This window comes from Mirounga angustirostris, unplaced genomic scaffold (genome assembly GCF_029215605.1).
Source record: "Mirounga angustirostris isolate CCGP_5_RB_7025 unplaced genomic scaffold, mMirAng1.0.hap1 SCAF_7, whole genome shotgun sequence".
NCBI lineage: Eukaryota > Metazoa > Chordata > Mammalia > Carnivora > Phocidae > Mirounga > Mirounga angustirostris.
In genome coordinates, this window is record NW_026991715.1 from 3,829,098 (window position 1) to 3,837,450 (window position 8,353).

The 8,353-nt window shown below is 38.8% G+C and overlaps 1 pseudogene across 1 annotated transcript; it reads left to right on the plus strand.

Moving 5' to 3' along the window:
• The first annotated feature begins 7,406 nt into the window (after positions 1 to 7,406).
• Positions 7,407 to 8,103, plus strand: LOC123853870 (glutathione S-transferase P-like; annotated as a pseudogene). The gene has a single exon (XR_008506939.2). The product of XR_008506939.2 is annotated as a glutathione S-transferase P-like (transcript).
• Positions 8,104 to 8,353: the final 250 nt, after the last annotated feature.

The following is an 8,353-nucleotide window of genomic DNA, read 5'->3' on the forward strand; positions in this document are numbered from 1 at the left end:
AAGGTCTTAAGTACACAACCTAACCCTACACCTAAAGGAGCTGGAGAAAGAACAGCAAATAAAGCCTAAACCCAGCAGGAGAAGAGAAATAATAAAGATTGGAACAGAAATCAATGAAATAGAAACCAAAAGAACAGTACAACAGATCAACGAAACTAGGAGCTGGTTCTTTGAAAGAATTATCAAGATTGATAAACCCCTGGCCAGACTTATCAAAAAGAAAACAGAAATGAGTCAAATCAACAAAATCATGAATGAGAGGGGAGAGATCACAACCAACACCAAAGAAATACAATTATTATTATTATTATTTTAAGATTTTATTTATTTATTTAAGAGAGAGAATGAGAGAGAGCATGAGAGGGGGGAGTGTCAGAGGGAGAAGCAGGCTCCCTGCCGAGCAGGGAGCCTGATGCGGGACTTGATCCCGGGACTCCAGTATCATGACCTGAGCTGAAGGCAGTCGCTTAACCAACTGAGCCACCCAGGCGCCCGAAATACAAACAATTATAAGAACATATTATGAGCAACTCTATATCAGCAAATTAGATAACCTGGAAGAAATGGATGCATTCCTAGCAATGCATCAACTACCAAAACTGAACCAGGAAGAAATAGAAAACCTGAACAGACCTATAACCACAAAGGAAATTGAAGCAGTCATCCAAAATCTTCCAAAAAACAAAAGCCCAGGGCCAGATGGCTTCCCAGGGGAATCCTACCAAACATTTCAAGAAGAATTAATACCTATTCTTCTGAAACTGTTCCAAAAAATAGAAATGGAAGGAAAACTTCCAAACTCGTTTTATGAGGCCAGCATTACCTTGATCAACAAACCAGACAAAGACCCATCAAAAAGGAGAATTAGAGACCAATATCCTTGATGAACACGGATGTGAAAATTCTCACCAAAATACTAGCCAATAGCATCCAACAGTACATTAAAAGCATTCTTTACCACGACCAAGTGGGATTTATCCCTGGGCTGCAAGGTTGGTTCAACATCTGCAAATCAATCAACGTGATACAATACATTAACAAGAGAAAGAACAAGAATCATATGATCCTCTCAATATATGCAGATGCAGAAAAAGCATTTGACAAAGTACAGCATGCTTTCTTGATTAAAACACTTCAGAGTTTAGAGATAGAGGATACATATCATAATCATATCATAAAAGCCATCTTGGAAAAACCTACAGCGAATATCATTCTCAATGGGGAAAAACTGAGAGCTTTCCCCCTAAGGTCAGGAACATGGCAGGGATGTCCACTAGCACCCCTAATATTCAACATAGTATTGGAAGTCCTAGCCACAGCAATCAGACAACAAAAAGAAATAAAAGTCATCCAAATCAGCAAAGAAGAAGTCAAACTCTCACTCTTGGCGGATGATACAATACTTTATGTGGAAAACCCAAAAGACTCCACCCCAAAACTGCTAGAACTCATACAGGAATTCAGTCAAGTGGCAGGATATAAAATCAATGCACAGAAATCAGTGGCATTCGTATACACCAACAACAAGACAGAAGAAAGAGAAATGAAGGAGTTGATCCCATTTACAATTGTACCCAAAACCATAAGATACTTAGGAATCAATCTAACCAAAGAGGCAAAGAATCTGTACTCAGAAAACTATAAAATACTCATGAAAGATATTGGGGAACACACAAAGAAATGGAAAAACATTCCATGCTCATGGGTTGGAAGAACAAATACTGTGAAGATGTGAATGCTACCTAGAGCAATCTACACATTTAATGTAATCCCTATCCAAATACCATCCACTTTTTTCAAAGAAATGGAACAAATAATCCTAAAATTTGTATGTAATCAGAAAAGACCCCACATAGCCAGAGGAATGTTGAAAAGAAAAGCAAAGCCGGCGGCATCACAATTCCGGACTTCCAGCTCTATTACAAAGCTGTCATCATCAAGACAGTGTGGTACTGGCACAAAAACAGACACATAGATCAAAGGAACAGAATAGAGAGCCCAGAAATGGACCCTCAACTCTATGGTCAACTTATCTTTGACAAAGCAGGAAAGAATGTCCAATGGAAAAAAGAGAGTTTTTCAAGGGCAAAACTGAACTCTTGGGACTTCATCAAGACAAAAAGCTTTTGCAAAGCAAAAGAACCAGTCAACAAAACCAAAAGTCAAGTGACAGAATGGGAGAAGATATTTGCAAATGACATATCAGATAAGGGCTAGTATCCAAAATCTATAAATAACTTATCAAACTCAACACCCAAAGAACACATGATCCAATCAAGAAATGGGCAGAAGACATGAACAGACATTTTTCCAAAGAAGACATCCAAATGGCCAACAGAACATGAAAAAGTGCTCAACATCGCTCGGCATCAGGGAAATCCAAATCAAAACCTCAATGAGATACCACCTCACACCAATCAGAATGGCTAAAATTAACAGGTCAGGAAAGGACAGATGTTGGCGTTGATGTGGAGAAAGGGGAACCCTCCTACACTGTTGGTGGGAATGCAAGCTGGTGCAGCCACTCTGGAAAACTGTATGGATGTTCTTCAAAAATTTGAAAATAGAGCTACCATATGATCCAGCAATTGCACTACTGGGTATTTACCCCAAAGATACAAATGTAGGTATCTGAAAGGGTACGTGCACCCTGATGTTTATAGCAGCAATGTCCACAATAGCCAAATATGGAAAGAGCCAAGATGTCCATCGACAGATGAATGGATAAAGAAGAGGTGGTATATATATACAATGGAATATTATGCAGCCATCAAAGGAATGAGATCTCGCCATTTGCTATGACTGGATGGAACTGGAGGTTGTTATGCTGAGTGAAATAAGCCAATTATAGTAGGACATGTATCATATGACCTCACTGATATGAGGAATTCTTAATCTCAGGAAACACACTGAGGGTTGCTGGAGTGGGGTGTGGGGTGGGAGAGAGGGGGTGACTGGGTAATAGACACTGGGGAGGGTATGTGCTCTGGTAAGCGCTGTGAATTGTGCAAGACTGTTGAATCTCAGATCTGTACCTCTGAAACAAATAATGCAATATATGTAAAAAAAAAAAAAGAAGAAGAAGAAGGTAGCGGGAGGGGAAGAATGAAGCGGGGGAAATCGGAGGGGTAGACGAACCATGAGAGACGATGGACTCTGAAAAACAAACTGAGGGTTCTAGAGGGGAGGGGGGTGGGAGGATGGGTTAGCCTGGTGATGGGTATTGAGGAGGGCACATTCTGCATGGAGCACTGGGAGTTATGCACAAACAATGAATCATGGAACCCTACATCTAAAACTAATGATGTAATGTATGGTGATTAACATAACAATAAAAAATTTTTAAAAAAGAACTGAATGCTTGAATGTCACCATTCCTAATGAGTGTTCATGATGACCTGGAAAAAGCAGGTAATATAGGTGAGAGAGGTATTATGTTTATGAATATATTTTATGATGAGGCCTAAATATCTCCTTTAATTTAACAATACCTTAATCTATTTTTGTTTTATAAACCTAATCTCATGTGCTTGACTTAAATGATTTTGTCAGATGATGAAATTATTTTTACATTCTATTATTATTATTTTTTAAATATTTTTTTTGTTTTTATTTGACAGAGAGAGAGGCAGTGAGAGACGGAACACAGGCAGGGGGAGTGGAGAGGGAGAAACAGGCTTCCTGTGGAGCAGGGAGCCAAATGCAGGGCTCGATCCCAGGAGCCTGGGATCATGACCAGAGCCGAAGGTGGACACTTAAGGACTGAGCCACCCAGGCGCCCCTGTACTCTATTATTGAGAAAGTAATTTTAAACCTAAAATACTATAACCAGAAAAAAATTTATTTTTGGACTTTTGTGTTATTTAATTGTCTTCTTTTTCTCTTTTCCTTTCCCCTTCTTATTTTTTCTTTTCTTTTTAAACTTAATATTTTATTATTTAGTATTTATTATGTTAGTAGTAGTAGTATTTCTTTCTGTAAAAAGCCATAGTACAAAAGAGCAATTAGCATATGCAGCCATAGCTCCAGTGAGCTAGCAAAATTCAGCAATTACATAGAAGCCGCACAGGGGACACCACACACAAGACCATTCCTTCAGGTTTAGAAGACGTAGCTATTCACCTAACTCATAGAATCAAACACAAAAACACAAACAAAACTGGGAGACAGAAGAATAATATATACCAATAGAAAATAAAAACAAGGAAAAAAACAGAAAAAGAAGTAAGTTAAACAGAGATAAAAAATATGCCTAATGAAGAATTTAAAGCCATGATCACAAAGATCCTCACCAGGCTGGGGAAAAGGGTGGAATAAATCAGTGAATACTTCATTAAAGATATAGAAAATCTAAAAAAGGAAGCAGAGTCGTAGGATACAATGGGAATAAAAATCACAATAGAAAGAATCAACAGTTGATTAATGGATGAGAAGAACATGTCAGCGATTTGAAGACAGATTAATGGAAAGCAAACAAGTTGAACAAAAAGAAAAGAATTTTAAAAATGATGATGGAGGCACCTGTGTTGCTCAGTCAGTTAAGCGTCTGCCTTTGGCTCATGCCCAGGACCCTGGGATCAAGCCCCACGTCAGGCTCCCTACTCAGCAGGTAGTCTGCTTCTCTCTCTCCCTCTGCCTACCACCATTCATGCTCTCTCTCTCTCACTCACTCTGTTATTTCTCTCTCAAAATAAATAAAATATTTTTAAAAATAAAATAAAAATGAGGATAAGTTAAGAGATTTCTTGGACCTCATCAAACAATCCAAACATTGGCATTATAGGGAATCCAAAAGAAGAAGAGAAACAGATGTAGAAATTTTATTTAAATAAATAATAAATGAAAACTTCTCTTACCTAGGGAAAGAAATAAATATCCAAGTCCAAGGAGCACAGAGACTCCAAACAATAGAAATGCAAAGTGGTCCACATGAGGACACAAAATAAATAGAATATCAAAAAATAAAGAAAAATTGAGAATCATAAACACACCATAAGAGAAACAAGTTACCAACAAGGGAAAATCTGTGAACATATCAGCTGAGGTGTCAGCAGAAAATTTATAGGCTAGCAGACAGTGGTGTGATATATTCAAAGTGCTGAAAGGGAAAATCTACAATCAAGAATGGTCTACTTGACAAGGTTTTCATTCAGATTTGAAAGAGAGAAAAACCCCACAAGCAAGAAATTATGCAAGCAGCCCAGCAGTGGCCAGCACCACTCCAAAGTGACTCTTTCCCTAGGGAGATTGGAATTAAACATGCACAGCAGTTTGACTATAGCCTGAACAATGGGCAGGGGACAGATATCTGATCTGACTGCAGGCTCCACCCACCAACAAGAGCCAATCAGGGACAACACAGGAAGAGCACTCTGTAGTTCCATCTGGCTGCAGCTCTGCCAAACATCTGATCTGATCCAACTCAAGCACAAATGGCCTCAGACTATCCATTTAATAACACGGGCACCAAACCATGCCCACAAAAGGCAACAAAAGCCATTGCAGATGATAGGACTGAAAGTAAATCCAGTTCAGTGACATGGCATATTCAGCACACATAGAAGACACCTATGAAGTGACAAATTCTGGTGAACAGTGGACATTGCACTGTAAGAGACTACAAAATCTCTTCTTCATAATGTCATTACCCTCAAGAACAGGAGATGTATCTGACTTTCCTAACACACAGTAACAGGCACAGAAAATCAGGCAAAATGAAGAGACAGAGAAATTTATCCAAAATGAAACAGGACATAGTCATGGCAAGAGATCTAAGTAAAATAAATATAAGTAACATACCTGATAGGGTATTTAAAGCAATGATCTTAAGGATAAACTGTGGACTTGAGAAAAGAGTAGAAGACATGAGTGAGAACCTTCACACAGAAATAAGGAATTAACAGCAGAGATAAGTGGCTCAATAAATGAAACGAGAAACTTGAATGATGGAATGAAAAGCAGCAGGCTGGAGGAGGAGAGGAATGAATTAATGACCTAGAAGATGGAGTGATGTAAAGTAATCAAGGTGAACAGAAGAGAAAAAATAATTATGCAAAATGAGAATAGACTTAGGTGATTCAGTGACTCTATCAAATGTAATAACATTCATATTATAGAAGTCTAGAAGAAGAAGAAAGAGAAAAGGGACAGAAAATTTATTTGAAGGTATAATAGCTGAAAACTTCTATAAGCTGGGGAAAGAAACAGATACCCAGATCCAGGAGGCAAAGAGAACCCCCATAAAAATCAACAAAAGCAGATCCACATCAAGACACATTTTAATTAAATATGCAAAATATATGGATTTTAAAAAAAAGCAGCAACCAAAAGAAAACAGTAACATACAAGGGAAACTCTGTAAAGCTAGCAGGGGAGTTTTCAACAGAAACTTTGCAAAACAGAAGGGAGTGCCATGATATATTAAAAAGTGCTGAAAGGGGAAAATCTGCAGCCAAGAATACTCTATCCAGCAAGGCTATGATTTGGAATAGAAGAGATAAAGTGTTTCCCAGACAAGAGAAAAACAAAAACACTGAAGAAATTCAAGACTACTATTTCACCCCTGGAAGACATATTAAAGGGAACTCTTTGAGTGAAAAGGAAAGAACAAAAGTGAAAATATGAATAAGGAAACACAAAAGCAGTGAAAATGAATATTTCTGTAAAAAAATCAGTTAAGGAACTCACAAAATTAAAGGATATGCAATATGACAATATATACCTAAAATAAGGGGAGGGGTAAAGAATGAGTTCAAAGTAAAAAAGTCATCAACCTAATACTGACTGCTACATGTAGAAGTGGTTCTATACAAACCTAATGGTAACCATATATCAAAAAACATTAATTAATATGCATATAATAAAGAGAAAGAAATGCAAACATATCACTAAAGAAAATCAGCAAACCATGAAAGAGAGAAAGACAAGGAAGAATCAGAGAAATTCTTTACAAACAATCACAAAATAAGAAATGAAAATAAATATATATCAATAATTACTTTGAATGTAAATGGGCTACGTGCTCCAATCACAAGATGACAGAATGGATTAAAAAAAAAAAAAGACTCATGTACGTGCTGCCTACAAGAGATTCTCATTTCAGACCTCAATACACATTCAGATTGAAGTGAGGGGTGGAGAAATATCTATCATGGAAATTAGTGTCAAAAGAAAGCCAGAGTATCAATACTTATGTCAGATTTAATATACTTTAAAACGAAGATGGTAATAAGAGACAAAGAAGAATACCATATAATACTAAAAGGAACAATTCAACAAGAAGATATAAAAATGTTAAAGTTTTTGTACCCAAACATAGGAACACTCAAATACATAAAACAAATAAATATAAGACCACTGGGCTCGCCGCCACTTTCTGCTGCTTGCTGTTCCACGTCATGTGACCTATGTCACCCTACACCATCGTCTACTTCACCACCCGAGGGCGCTGCAAGGCCATGCGCATGCTGCTGGCTGACCAGGGCCAGAGCTGGAAGGAGGAGGTGGTGACCAAGGAGAGCTGACTGCAGGGCCCGCTCAAGACCTCCTGTCTGCGTGGGCATCTCCCCAAGTTCCAGGATGGAGACCTCACCATGTACCAGTCCAATGCCATCCTGCGACACCTGGGCTGTACCTTTGGGCTCTATGGCAAAGACCAGTGGGAGGCGGTGCTGGTGGACATGGTGAAAGATGGCATGGAGGATGTCCACAGGCACTGCAGCCAGCTCATTTACCGGACCAATGAGGAGGGTAAGGCCAAGTATTTTCAGGAGATGCCAGGGCACCTGAAGTCTTTTGAGACCCTGCTGATCCAGAACAAGGAGGGCAAGGCCTTCCTTGTGGGCGACCAGATCTCCTTCACCAACTACAACCTGTTGGGCCTGTTGCTGAATCACCAGGTCCTGGCCCCTGGTTGCTTGGACTCCCACCCCCTGCTCTTGGCCTATGTGGCATGCCTCAGCAACGGGCCCAAGCTCAAGGCCTACCTGGCCTTCCCCAGCATGTGAACCGCCCTGTCCATGAAACCCAAAAGATATGAGCCCCTTCAGCCTCCCCTGGGAGAAAGGCTGCCCTTTAGAACCAATAAACACCTAGAGAGGAAAAAAAAAATACATAAAACAGCTAATAACAAACATAAAGAAACTAATTGACAATAAACAAAAATACTAGTTTACACCCCATTTACATCAATGGAGAGGTTATCTAAACAGAAAATCAACAAGGAAACAATAACTTTTAATGACATACTGGGCCAGATGTACTTTACAAAGATATTCATAACATTCCATCTTAAAAGAGCAGAATATACATTCTTTTCAAGTGAACACAGAACATTTTCCAGAAGAGATCACAT